The 14,234-nt window shown below is 47.7% G+C and overlaps 1 protein-coding gene across 16 annotated transcripts in view; it reads left to right on the top strand.

Moving 5' to 3' along the window:
* The window catches only part of LOC131678358 (neuronal acetylcholine receptor subunit alpha-7), a 1,795,942-nt gene that overhangs the window by 754,809 nt on the left and 1,026,899 nt on the right, over positions 1-14,234 (top strand). The gene's annotated exons all lie outside the window — the stretch shown is intronic.

Below are 14,234 nucleotides of genomic sequence, written 5' to 3'. Positions count from 1 at the left end.
AGACACCCAAATTAGGTGAAATTATAATTTCAATGTTAAATTATTTTTGGTAATATTTTTATATTGTAACGACATTTAATTAGCAAGGGACTGGAAGGTGAAATATTTTTCACATATTAAGAGCCATAGTACTCAAGGAAGAGCAAGGGTTTGAAGTAAGAAAGTTTAGAAAAGCGTGGCGTAGGGTCAATGAGCAAGCTTAGAGTTTCCCGGCTACTTTACTCTTTGTCTTCTGCAACGCAGGAGTCAGGATCTTTTGGCAATAAATGCGAATCACCTGAGTCTGCGGCATGTCAGGACAAGCGTAAAGTCACTTTATTGACAAAAAGTCAACTCACCGAAAACTTCCACCATAAGCATTTTGCGATGATGAAAATTATTGAATGAGCTAGTTTTTGCCCTCACTAATTGCCTGCCGGGGTGTTTTATTTCATCAACTATTGTGTCTGCTTCAACAAGTTGTGCGTATAGTCATTGTGTGTTGATTGAACACGGTGTCGGCAGCTTTCGCCCTTATTAAAGAGATGTATAGAATTCGCTCAAATTTTCACGATTTTTTCCAAGGTCCGGAGGGCCGAGTCTTATATACCAATCGACTCAGCTCAACGATTTGGGACAATGCGTGTATGTGTTTTTTTTGAGAGCAGTAAAAAACATTTTCAGGAAAACCCTGAGACCTGAGGGAAAATGTACAAAAACCCCAATATCTCAGGGAACGGGTTTGGGCTGCCATCACTCGACCCGCTAAAAAACCACTGCTCTTGCCCAGAACCTAATTCCTCCCCGGAACTACCATACGGCATTACTTCGGGGAGGGGTTTTTATGTGCGTAGCACACACTCTAATTCAACTACGTATTAGTTCATTACTTCCGCAGGGTTACCGCCCCGCTCCTCGACACACCACCAATTCTCCACCATCCACACAGACTGGAAATTTCTGCATGGCAGTCGGAAAGCTGGCTGTGAGTCGAGACTGAGTGCTCCTCCCCTACGAAGACAATCTGGGTGGCAAACTTCAGACTGTCCAATTCACCGAGCCCTTCGGCTCCCTTGTGCCATTTAGCACCTCAGCTCCCTTCTCGCACCATTCAGCGCCGTTTACTCGTTGAGCACCAGACTTGTTCGCGATCTACTCTGTCTAGTCCCTGACGATGGACCTAGCCTACTCCAACGGAGAATTCCCCGGCGAGAGAAGTTCTCCCGAGATCGAGCCAACCAACCAGATGTCGAGGTCAGTTCTGCGATTCCGGTTGAGCAGGGCGTCCGGTTCGCTGATGCCCAGACGACCTGCAACTGGTGGTATCTCGTCGCGGTCTACTCAGTCTAGTCCTCGGCGGTGAATCTAGCGGCGAAGAAAGCTCTCCCGATACCGATTCTTCTTTTGTTTTAGCACCACAATTTCTTGAGCCCTTTGGCTTCCTCTCGTTCCGTTTCGCTCTACTTTCCCGATGAGCCATTCAGCTCCCGCCCTCAATTGTTCGCGAACTACTCGGTCTAGTCCCCAACAATGGATCTAGCCTGTTCTCCTGCAACCGAGCGGTAGATTTCTCCTGATATCGATGTTCATTTTTGTGAGCCATTTAGCTCTCCGCGTCGGCCCGATCTACTCGATCTAGTCCCCGGCGGTGGATCTAGCCTACTCAACGGGCCAAACAGTAGGTGCTGAGATCTATCCGGCGATTCCGGGTGGAGCGTAACTTCCGGTTCACTAGCGCCCCAACGACCCACTGCTAGCTCTGCGACGCGGTCTACTCGGTCTAATCCCCGGCGGAGGATCTAGCCTACACACCAGCTACCCGGTAGGGTGTCGAGATCGGTTCGGCGATTTCGGTGAAGCTTGACGTTCGGTTCACGGGCGCCCCGACAACCCAACTCGGTGTTACGTCACGTACTACTCAACTGGTCCCCGGCGGTGGTCCTAGTCTACACAGTCGGAGAGTTCCCCGGCGGCGGAATTTCTCTCGATACCCGGTTTATGGCTTCTTGTTGGTTTCTTCGCCACTTCCTCTGCAGCTCGGAGAGTATGCTCTGTTGAGCGTCCCAGGTATGTTCGTCACGGCACATCTCTTAGACTATATTGTCCACTGTCATACCAGGTTTACCCCTACGAACCTCTTCGAACCTAGGGCATTTGAAGACCACGTGTTCCGGTGTCTCCTGCAGTCGCACACTCCGGGCAAAGGGGTGACGAAGCATGTCCAAACCGATGCAAGTACTTCCGGAAGCATCCGTGCCCGGACAAAAACTGCGTCAAATGGAAGTTCACCTCTTCATGCTTCCTATGTACCCAGGCTGACACATTTGGGATGAGTCGGTGGGTCCACCTTCCTTTCTCCGCGTTGTCCCACTCTTGTTGCCATTTAGCCAACGAGTCCGCTCGGATCAGTCTCCTAGCGTTATGTGGATTTCTCCGCTGATAGCATTCCACGTCCTCCGCCAAGGTAATGCAGATGGGGATCATCCGGCAATAACGCATACTGCCTCCGACGATATTGTTCTGTAGGCACTCGCGACTCGTATGGCCATCAGCCGGAGTGTCCTGTTTAGCTTTTCACGGTTCCGCTTGGTTTTCAGCGCAGCACTTCAGGCAGGAACCCCATATCGGAGTATCGATGACAAAACAGTAGATAGTAGACGTCTCGTGCTGCTTCTCGGGCCGTCGACGTTTGGCATGATTCTCGCTATTGCGTTCGTTGCCTTCGCCGACTTTTCACAGGCGTAATTAATGTGGTTGTTGAAGCTCAACCGGTCGTCAATTATAACTCCCAATTGCTTCAATGCACCATTCGATGCAATCACGTGCCCTCCGACGTCGATTTGCATCCGTTGAACCGTTTTGCAGTTACTGACCAACAACACCTCCGTCTTGTGGTGAGCTATTTGCAGCTTGACCCCGTTCATCCAACTCTCGATCGCGTCTATTGTCTCCGTCACCGACACCTCCACTTCTTCAAGCGTCTCACCCATCACCGTTAGTTACACGACACTTCTGCATCACTATCCTGAACATGTCCGGATATGCCAGAATCGCAGCTTTCAGTACCTCGTTTGGTATTCCATCCGGACCAGGGGCTTTCTTTGATTTTAGGCGCTTCGATGCTTCTGCTAGCTCGTCGTTAGTCACTTGCCGATCCGTGCTTGTTCCTTCTTCTTCGCCGTACGGTGTCGGTGGCCATATAGTTGGATCGTGCTTCGGGAAAAGACCCTCGACGATTATCTTCAGCTTGCTCGGACACATTTTGGCTGGCGTCGTCGGACACTTCATTTTCGTCATCACGACTCGGTATGCGACACCCCAGAGATTGGCGTCTACTTCTCGGCATAATTCCTTGTGGCACTCTGACTTGCTAAGTCTGATCTCCCGTTTTAAAGCGGCCCTAGCTTCCCGAAACGCTGCCTTACGTTCTTCTCTATATGGTTCCGACCTTCATTCGTTATCGAGCACTCAGTCGAGATAGAAGTCTTTTGTTGTCGGTTCGTACACTCTATAGCGACAAATAGTGCTAATCCGCGTTCAAGGTTATTCGCACACTCTACGCGTTGTTGAGGTTTCAATTTTTTTCCCTTCTTTTGTGTTTCTGTTCCTGGGTACCGTTAGCCGGTCACTGACAAGTGAAGCAGGGTTCTTCTAGTAAGCCGTCTGGATACCGTTACCTACACATGTTAAGTATTAGTTTACGTTTCCCCTTCTTGGTTGTCTTAATAACGTGCACTGGGCAATAGGCCCGTGCAAAAATGACTTCCCCTGACGGCGGTTCATCTCAAGGTGAGATGGACGTCGAAACGAAATCGGCTCCCCGGCTCAAAGTATATCCGAGCTCGGCCACCGGGCCATTTGTGATCTTCTTTCGGACCAAAAAAAACAGTGTTTGAATCTGTTGCAGATTTCTCGAGTTCTGACGGATCGGTTTTCGGCCGTGACAGAAATATCGAAAATTCGCCCTGATAAGCTTCGGGTGGTTGTTAACAGTTCAACTCAGGCAAACGATATTGCTAGCTACGAGCCCTTTACGAAGGAGTACAGGGTGTATATTCCAGCTAGCAGAGTTGAAGTCAGTTGGGTCGTTTCCGATTCGAGTCTGAATTGCGAGGACCTGCTAAAATATGGGACTGGCTGTTTCAAAGACCCCATGCTTAAGCCAGTGAAGATACTGGAATGCAAACGTTTACATTCAGCATCAGTCGCAGCTGACGGCAAGAAAATATACGTCAACTCAGACTCTTATCGGGTGACCTTCGCTGGTTCTGCTCTATCCAACTACCTCCTCTTTGACAGGGTTCGTCTACCTCTTCGCCTCTTTGTGCCACGGGTCATGAACTGTACTAATTGCAAACAACTGGGACACACGTACAAACAGCGCGAGGAGAATCTTTTGCAGAAATGCATAAGATAGCTACCCCACCTGTCTCTACGAACAGATATACCAACTTGTCTACTGACGAAGGCGACTGTGATGAACCCCAGGAGGGAACATCTTCTGTTGTGCCTAGAAGCAATAGAAAAAGGAGGAACATTTCCTCTCCCAAGCTTCGTCGTAAAGGCCAGAAGGTGTCTCTTCATGGCCCCCCTAGAATAACTACTCAAGGAAGTACTGGTGCAAAACCGAAGCAAGTCGCTCCCGGTCTCAGTAACCTGAGCTCAGAAAAGGAGTTCCCAGCACTTCCAGGAACATCAAAAACCCCAAATGTTCCCATATCTCAGCTAGAGAAAGAAAACAACGCTGGCTTAATAAATTTCTCTGACATTGTGGACAAGATTCTTACAGCTTTAAATATTTCCGACCCCATTACAAGCATCTCGATAAGCTTTCTCCCCGCAGTAAAAACATTCTTGATGCAGTTCACTACGAAATGCCCCCCCCCCCCCTTTCAGCGATTGTATCCCTCGATGGCTAATTCATCGAACGAGGTCACGGATTTAATCACTGGTCTACAGTGGAATTGCAGAAGCATTATCCCGAAAATCGATTCGTTTAAAATCTTATTAAATAATTTGAAATGCGATGCATTTGCCCTATGCGAGACATGGCACACGTCAGAAATAACCCTACGCTTCCACGATTTTGATATTATTCGCTTGGATCGAGAAGACTCTTACGGAGGAGTACTTTTGGGGATCAAAAAGTGCTATTCTTTCAATCGAATCGACCTCCCCTCGACACCAGGCATTGAATTTGTCGCTTGCCAAACCAGAATTAAAGGCAAAGACCTTTGCATTGCTTCCACCTGCATCCCCCCTAGAGCCTCAGTTAGCCACCAACGGCTTTGCGATATTGCGGAACTCCTCTCCGCTCCGAGGCTAGTTTTAGGTGACTTCAACTCCCACGGTACGGCATGGGTTTGTCTTCATGACGATAATCGATCTACCCTACTCCATGAGCTTTGCGACAACTTCAATATGACCATTTTGAATACGGGTGAAATGACACGGATTCCTGCTCCTCCTGCGTCCAAGCGCCTTAGACCTGCCCCTCTGCTCGACATAGCTGCGGTTAGATTGCATGCGGAAGGTAGTCTCTAATCCCCACGGCAGCGACCATCTTCCAATCGTAATTAATATTGCTAACGGTTCAGGGCCACCGAATACAATCAATGTTTCGTATGACCTCACACGATATATTGATTGGAAGAGCTACGCGTCCGCGATATTCGACAAAATCGAGTGCACTCAAGAGCTTCCTCCGGAGGAAGAGTACGGGTTCCTGGCTGGTTTGATTCTCGATACCGCGATTCAAGCTCAGACTAAACGCGTACCAGACGCGAACTCACTCAGGCGTCCTCCCAATCCATGGTGGGACAAAGAGTGCTCATACGTGTACGCAAAGGAGGCCGCTGAGTATAAGACCTTCCGGGACGACGGGCTGCCAGCTAGCTACCGACAGTACGCGAGGGCGGAAACGCACATGAAGAGTTTGATGAAAGCCAAAAAACCTAGCTACTGGCGCCGATTCGTCGACGGACTAACGAGAGAAACATCGATGAGCACTCTTTGGAGTACGGCCCGGCATTTACGAAACCGAAACAGTTCTAACGAGAGCGTGCAATATTCAAACCGTTGGATATTCCATTTTGCCAAGAAGGTTTGTCCGGATTAAGCCCCAACATAGAAGATCTACCGCGCCGCGTCCCCTCACGAGACGCGAACGAAACACCGTTTTCGATAGTGGAGTTCTCACTTGCTCTCTTCTCATGAAACAATAAAGCCCCAGGGCCAGACAGAATCAAATTTAACTTGTTAAAGAATATGTCAGACTCTGCCAAGAGACGCTTGTTGAATTTATTTAATAAGTTTCTTGAGAGTAATATTGTCCCTCATGACTGGAGGCAAGTGAAGGTCATCGCCATTCAAAAACCAGGAAAACCAGTCTCCGACCACAATTCTTATCGACTGATTGCGATGCTGTCCTGTATCCGAAAGTTGTTCGAGAAAATGATCTTGCTTCGCCTCGACAATTGGGTTGAATCAAATGGCTTACTGTCAGATACACAATTTGGTTTCCGCAAAGGCGAAGGCACGAACGACTGTCTTACGTTGCTCTCAACAGAAATTCAAATGGCTTATGCTAGCAAAGAGCAGATGGCATCAGTTTTCCTAGATATAAAGGGGGATTTTGATACAGTTTCTATCACAATTCTTTCTGAGAAGCTGCACCAGCATGGTCCTTCACCGACTCTAAACAACTTTTTGCTAAACTTGCTATCCGAAAAACATATGCATTTTTCGCATGGTTTATTTATCGACATCACGAATTAGCTACATGGGTCTTTCCCAGGGCTCATGTCTAAGCCCTCTTCTCTATAACTTTTACGTGAATGACATTGACGAATGTCTTGTCAATTCGTGCACGTTAAGGCAGCTTGCAGATGACGGTGTGGTCTCTATTACAGGTCCCAAAGCCGTCGATCTGCAAGGACCATTGCAAGATACCTTGGACAATTTGTCTGCTTGGGTCCTCCAGCTGGGTATCGAGTTCTCCACGGAGAAAACTGAGCTAGTCGTATTTTCAAGGAAGCGTGAACCAGCGCACTACAGCTTCAATTAATGGGTCAAACTATTGCTCAGGTTTCAACTTTCAAATATCTCGGGATCTGGTTCGACTCTAAAGGAACCTGGGGATGTCACAATTGGTATCTGAAACAGAAGTGCCAACAAAGGATCAACTTTCTCCGTACAATAACCGGAACATGGTGGGATGCTCACCCAGGAGACCTGATCAGGCTATACCAAACAACGATATTGTCGGTAATGGAGTACGGGAGTGTCTGTTTTTGCTCCGTTGCGAACATACATTTTATCAAACTAGAGCGAATTCAATATTGTTGTTTGCGTATTGCTTTGGGTTGCATGCACTCGACACATACGATGAGTCTAGAAGTGCTGGCGGGCGTCCTTCCCCTGAAAAATCGATTTTGGGACCTCTCATATCGATTGCTCATCCGATGCGATATCTTGAACCCGTCAGTAATTTCAAATTTCGAAAGGCTTGTCGAGCTCAATTCTCAAACCCGTTTATGTCCTTGTACTTCGATTACATGACACAAAATAACAATCCTTCTTCATATTATCCCAACCGTGTCAATCTCTTTCATGCTTCTGATTCGACTGTATTCTTCGACACATCCATGAAAGACGAGATTCGTGGAATCCCGGATCACATACGTCCGCAAGTGATCCCAAGCATCTTTCATAGTAAATTTCGAGAATTCGACTGCAACAAGATGTTTTACACCGACGAGTCAAGCCTTGACGGCTCCACTGGCTTCGGTATATTCAATCAAAACCTCACCGCCTCATTCAAACTCAATGATCCTGGTTCAGTTTACGTCGCAGAACTTGCTGCTATTCAGTATACCCTTGGGATCATTGATACTTTGCCCACCGATCATTACTATATTGTCTCGGATAGCCTCAGCTCAATAGAGGCTCTCCGTTCAATGAAACCTAGAAAGCACAGTCCATATTTTCTGGGGAAAATCTGGGAGCACACGCGTGCTTTGTCTGTAAGATCGTACAAGATTACCTTAGTTTGGGTTCCCTCGCATTGCCCCATTCCAGGTAATGAAGAAGCGGACTCTTTAGCTAAGGCGGGCGCTTTACAAGGTGATATATATGAAAGACCAATTAGCTTCAGCGAATTTTTCAGTATTACTCATCAGAGAACCGTCGGAAGTTGGCAAACTTCATGGAGCAATGGTGAACTGGGAAGGCTACATTCGATAATCCCTAAGGTATCAACGAAACTTTGGTTCAAGAAGATAGATGTGGGTCGGGATTTTATTCGCGTGATGTCTCGGCTCATGTCCAATCACTACACGCTGGACGCTCATCTCCGGCTCGTGGATGGCGGTATCTGCGCTTATGGAAACGGTTATCACGAGATCGATCATATTTTTTTTTATTCGTTTATTTGACACGGCTCATAGCGGTAGCTTAACGGAGCCGTGGATCTTTTATATGTTTACAAATGTAAAAAATAAAAATATAAACAAATATTATAATATTGGATCTCGTGCGCGCAACTTTTTACTGCGAACCTTCTTTCGCGGGGTCTGCTGGCATATTGCGTCTGGGGAGTCATTTAATTCTTTTTTGTTTTTCACGTCCAGGTCAAAGACAAATCAGATGTTTTTTCCTGTTTCTTGTATTTATTGTTGACCAGTGTAAATCCGTCATTGTTATTACCTTCCTTGCCGATGTTACTTACCGTGGTTTTTTCGGTGCTGGATGCTTCTTTTGATGTTGTCATTATGGTCTGAGCAACTGTTGCCACAAATTCGGTCACCGTTTGTGGTTCAGGCAGATGGTACTGGAAACACTTTTTTAAGTTGGTTTGCCGTAGATGAGTTGGCAATCGGTTGAGATGCGTCTTCCTCTGCATCTTCCGCGCCAGGTTGTCTATGATGTGCTGTCTGATTACAATACTTGCATGTAGGAGTTTGCCCCTCATGGATGCATAGCGTGGTTTGTTTAATTGTAGTTCCGTGAGTTTTGAGTTTTATAGTCAAGTAAGAGGGTACGACCCGCATCCTCACTACAAAAACGCCGATCCCCTCTACATGTCCCTTATACACACGTTCCTAAAAACCATCAATATCCAAATTTAACTGCCCCTGTCATCTCTTATCATTCCCAGAAGTGCCCTCTTCTGCCTATCGTACCCCAACGATGGTCTGATGCGTTTCCAAGACGAGACAAAACATCTGTCGAATGACCCAACAACACGAGACCTACATTACAACATCACACGCGCAACGCGGTGTGTTTCCGATCCGCATCTGATCCGTACTACGAAATCGTCTGGAGGAACCCCTGCCGGCTCGAGGAGGACCGCCCGGCGTCCCAATACATGATGCATCCGTCCGAATCTGTAATCCTGGCCGTTGATTCCCGATGCCGGAAACTGAAAGTTTATATTCCCCGCCTCTGTCAGCATTCTCCACCCTCTCTCCCATGTCTCTGATACACAGATATAGGACTTCACCCCCCCCCCCCCTTCTTCCCCTTGAATATCTTCCCAAAACTTATGTGCACCCCTATCTTCTAGTTTTAGTTGATCAATATTTAATCTCGTTAAGAAATGCCCAACAGCACCAATACTTTAAAATAGCCCTAATTTATCCCCCCCCCCCAATCTTAATAAAATTGAACCACTTCTAGTTAATAAGCTTGTAAAATGTTCCGCTTTGTTAATATTTAATTGCTCCAACAATCTTCCTTCTAAAAATCATAAAGTGCATTGCTATACAAAGACCACACAAAATGAAGCCCTCCCCCTAATCATACGAATATTATATTATCCCCTCGTGTATATCTATTTATTTATTTTTTCATCTGACCTAGTTGGTCTTAATGAATATAAAGGGATGTATAAGCTAGCTGTAAAATTCCTTTAGTTTCATTATATAAAAACAAAATTATATTAAATGTGTAACCTCCTAGTTTTATGCAATTCAAAATGTAAAACAAAGAAACAATGGCACCTTTAAGCTTACGCAAACGTGCCTTACCAAATAAACGAACTGAACAAAAAAATATGGTTCCGACCTTGCTCTTTGAGCCCGCCTTCTGGCTCTGAGACAAGCAGCGCATAACGTACTAAGCGTCTCGTTCCACCAGTAAGCTGGACGCCGTTTGTTGCGTGGTTCCAGTTTTCGCGGCATTGTGGCGTCACAAGCCGCCACAATCTTTCTTGTTAGGTCAGCCGCATCCACGTTCTCGGTCCCGCCGTTCGGCCGAAGTGCCTCAACAAAGAGATCTTTGTTGAAGGCTTTCGTCTTCCATTTTCGTTCGCCGGTCACCCTTCTCTGTACTGCCGCGGGTTCCGTTGACCGATACGGTAGCGAATCGCCTGGTGGTCACTATGCGTGTACGTTTCGCATACTCTCCAATCCATGTTCACCGTCCATGGGAGAATGTGACGTCTCTCCGAAATGTGCTAACAGAACCATCATTGCACAATCGTACGTCTAACTTCGCTAGAGTTTCCTGCAAGATACACCTCTTGTGTTGGTTACTCTACTGCCCCATTCCACAGCCCAGGCGTTGAAGTCACTACCAATGACTACCGGCTTTCGATCGATTAGCTGCTCGGTTAACTGCTTCAGCATTAGGCTGAACTGCTCTATGGATGGATGCTTGGAGGAGCGTAGCAGCTACATACGAAGATGCCGTTGATTTTGGCTATCATGAAACCCTCATATGAACGTTTTACCACTTCTTGGATGGGGAATCTACCCATTACTTGTATCACAGCGGTTCCCGATCTATCCGCCACCCAGTTACCGTTATTAAGGGGGACTTGATAAGGCTCTGCGATCAAAGCTACATCGCACATAGTTTCTGCCGTAGACTGCCACAACAGTTGCTGTGCGGTATCACAGTGATTCAAGTTTATCTGGGTCATCTCAATCACCGTTGGCCTGCAGTCGCCTTCTTGTAGGCTGGGAATTTAAAGCCACCCGTCTGATGGTCGTTTCCTTCCTCTGGGGTGCAAAACAAGCACTTCGGCCTCTGCGTGCAGACTCTCGCAAGATGGCCCGTCTCTCCGCAAGGCAGATCTACTAGTCGTTGTATTCTTCTTCAGCTCGAGGACCATCTCATTTTTTGGGTACACCTGACTCTTAACACGTTTTCTCCCAAATATTTCAGCTTCGGTTCCTCTCTGACCTTTTTGAGCAGTGCTGCGTACGTAGTCTCGTCATTTGCTTTGACGAGCGCGGCTTCTCCCTAATGCGTCTTCTGACGAACCGATGGTTCTGATTTTCTCTTTTGCTCCCCTTTTCGCTCCTCCTTTTTTGCTGTTTCCCGTGTTTCTCCTTCCGACCTACAACGGTACTCCAGCTTTCACCCTGTAAGGTGGCGTCCTTTCCTTCGGCAGCAACAGCGTCCTCGAGCGTCTGCCTCTTTGACCCGCCTGGTCTTTCGTCTCCTGGCGAGGATCTTGTCCTCTTTGGAGTTATGGGAACTGACGTGTTCTCAACTCCAATCTGCCTCTCCTTACCCTCTTTTGGAGGAGCTAGGAGGATAGTGGCCTTAGCCGACGCCAATGCTCGCTCAACTGAATCCGCTCTCTACGATGCCGTATCATACTCTTTTACCGCAGACAGTAGCGCCTTTCGGATTTTGTTGACCATCTCCATAATGTCTTTATGGACATTGGTTCTCGTGTCCACGAACTTGTGGAGCTCCTCCACCAAGTGCTTCGCTACCACTAGTTTTGGCGTTTGTGGGGTGTAGCTCATTCCGCTCTGCTCTGGCTGTTTTTGCTGCTGCTGTTGCTGTTGCTTCGGCTTCCCCTCCTCCTGCTCTTGCTGGATGACTTCAGCTACTATTGGTGGGGTTGACCTCACCAACCCACTTCTGGCAAACGGGTTCACCGTGCCTGTTCCGTTTATATTGGTTGCTTGTTGTTTCTCCATCTCATTGGGTCCCAACTCCGGGCGGCTATCTCCACTCGCTGCACATAGTCGCCACTCGCGATCCCATGATTATTTATGCTGCCAAAAAGCAGCATTGAGGTCATGCCAGGATTGACACTATCCTTCATGGGGAGTAGTGTTCAGAGTCGGATCAGCGTAAATCGGGAATGCTTCAACTGAACCTAGTACCACCAACCAAATGATGACGAGTTTCGAATGTACCCGGAGACCTGCTAGGGTTTTGTTGGGACGGAGGCAGCCATGCTGTTAGCCCACTCGCCATTTCAAGTCGGTGTCATCCTTCCTTACTCAGGGAGTAGAACAGCACGCCTGTCAGCCCAAAGTCGCCATTCAATTCGTGATCCGCGTCCTGTCCGTTGACGTTCGCCATGGCCAGTATACCATAATCAGGATATTACTGGCATCGATCCTGATGTGCCGGTTGGCACTCCGGTTGGGCTAGAGTGCCTTTATTGCTAAGATCTTCAATTATTGAGATCTTAGGATCTTAGCAGAAGCGGAACAGACTCGCTTCGTCGGAGCTGCTTTCGGAGTTATGGCTTTTTTTAGAGGTTTAGAAGAGCCCAATGTTGTATTCTTCTTCAGCTCGAGGACCATCTCATTTTTTGGGTACACCTGACTCTTAACACGTTTTCTCCCAAATATTTCAGCTTCGGTTCCTCTCTGACCTTTTTGAGCAGTGCTGCGTACGTAGTCTCGTCATTTGCTTTGACGAGCGCGGCTTCTCCCTAATGCGTCTTCTGACGAACCGATGGTTCTGATTTTCTCTTTTGCTCCCCTTTTCGCTCCTCCTTTTTTGCTGTTTCCCGTGTTTCTCCTTCCGACCTACAACGGTACTCCAGCTTTCACCCTGTAAGGTGGCGTCCTTTCCTTCGGCAGCAACAGCGTCCTCGAGCGTCTGCCTCTTTGACCCGCCTGGTCTTTCGTCTCCTGGCGAGGATCTTGTCCTCTTTGGAGTTATGGGAACTGACGTGTTCTCAACTCCAATCTGCCTCTCCTTACCCTCTTTTGGAGGGGCTAGGAGGATAGTGGCCTTAGCCGACGCCAATGCTCGCTCAGCTGAATCCGCTCTCTACGATGCCGTATCATACTCTTTTACCGCAGACAGTAGCGCCTTTCGGATTTTGTTGACCATCTCCATAATGTCTTTATGGACATTGTTTCTCGTGTCCACAAACTTGTGGAGCTCCTCCACCAAGTGCTTCGCTACCACTAGTTTTGGCGTTTGTGGGGTGTAGCTCATTCCGCTCTGCTCTGGCTGTTTTTGCTGCTGCTGTTGCTGTTGCTTCGGCTTCCCCTCCTCCTGCTCTTGCTGGATGACTTCAGCTACTATTGGTGGGGTTGACCTCACCAACCCACTTCTGGCAAACGGGTTCACCGTGCCTGTTCCGTTTATATTGGTTGCTTGTTGTTTCTCCATCTCATTGGGTCCCAACTCCGGGCGGCTATCTCCACTCGCTGCACATAGTCGCCACTCGCGATCCCATGATTATTTATGCTGCCAAAAAGCAGCATTGAGGTCATGCCAGGATTGACACTATCCTTCATGGGGAGTAGTGTTCAGAGTCGGATCAGCGTAAATCGGGAATGCTTCAACTGAACCTAGTACCACCAACCAAATGATGACGAGTTTCGAATGTACCCGGAGACCTGCTAGGGTTTTGTTGGGACGGAGGCAGCCATGCTGTTAGCCCACTCGCCATTTCAAGTCGGTGTCATCCTTCCTTACTCAGGGAGTAGAACAGCACGCCTGTCAGCCCAAAGTCGCCATTCAATTCGTGATCCGCGTCCTGTCCGTTGACGTTCGCCATGGCCAGTATACCATAATCAGGATATTACTGGCATCGATCCTGATGTGCCGGTTGGCACTCCGGTTGGGCTAGAGTGCCTTTATTGCTAAGATCTTCAATTATTGAGATCTTAGGATCTTAGCAGAAGCGGAACAGACTCGCTTCGTCGGAGCTGCTTTCGGAGTTATGGCTTTTTTTAGAGGTTTAGAAGAGCCCAATCCTAGCCCCACCATACCCTAGCAAAACTTCCCAACTCGTGGTAAGGCCCCGGGGGGGGGCTCTTTAGGCCCCTAGACTCCTGTCCTTCCTGTCCCTGCTGCCCCTACGTGTGTGTGTAACGGACAAACTCTCATTCGTGTTTTTCAGCAATGGCTGAACCGATGTTTCAGCTCCGGGTCGACAAACAGAACGCTATTAATTTGTTTTTGATTCTGATGTTTAGTTTCCAAGATATGAATGTTTAAATGTGTAAAAATGGCTTTTTTTTGCAGTTTTTTTTTAA

This window comes from Topomyia yanbarensis, chromosome 2 (assembly GCF_030247195.1).
Source record: "Topomyia yanbarensis strain Yona2022 chromosome 2, ASM3024719v1, whole genome shotgun sequence".
Lineage (NCBI taxonomy): Eukaryota > Metazoa > Arthropoda > Insecta > Diptera > Culicidae > Topomyia > Topomyia yanbarensis.
The sequence above is the reverse complement of the archived record's forward strand: the minus strand, read 5'-3'. Positions and strand labels throughout refer to the sequence as shown.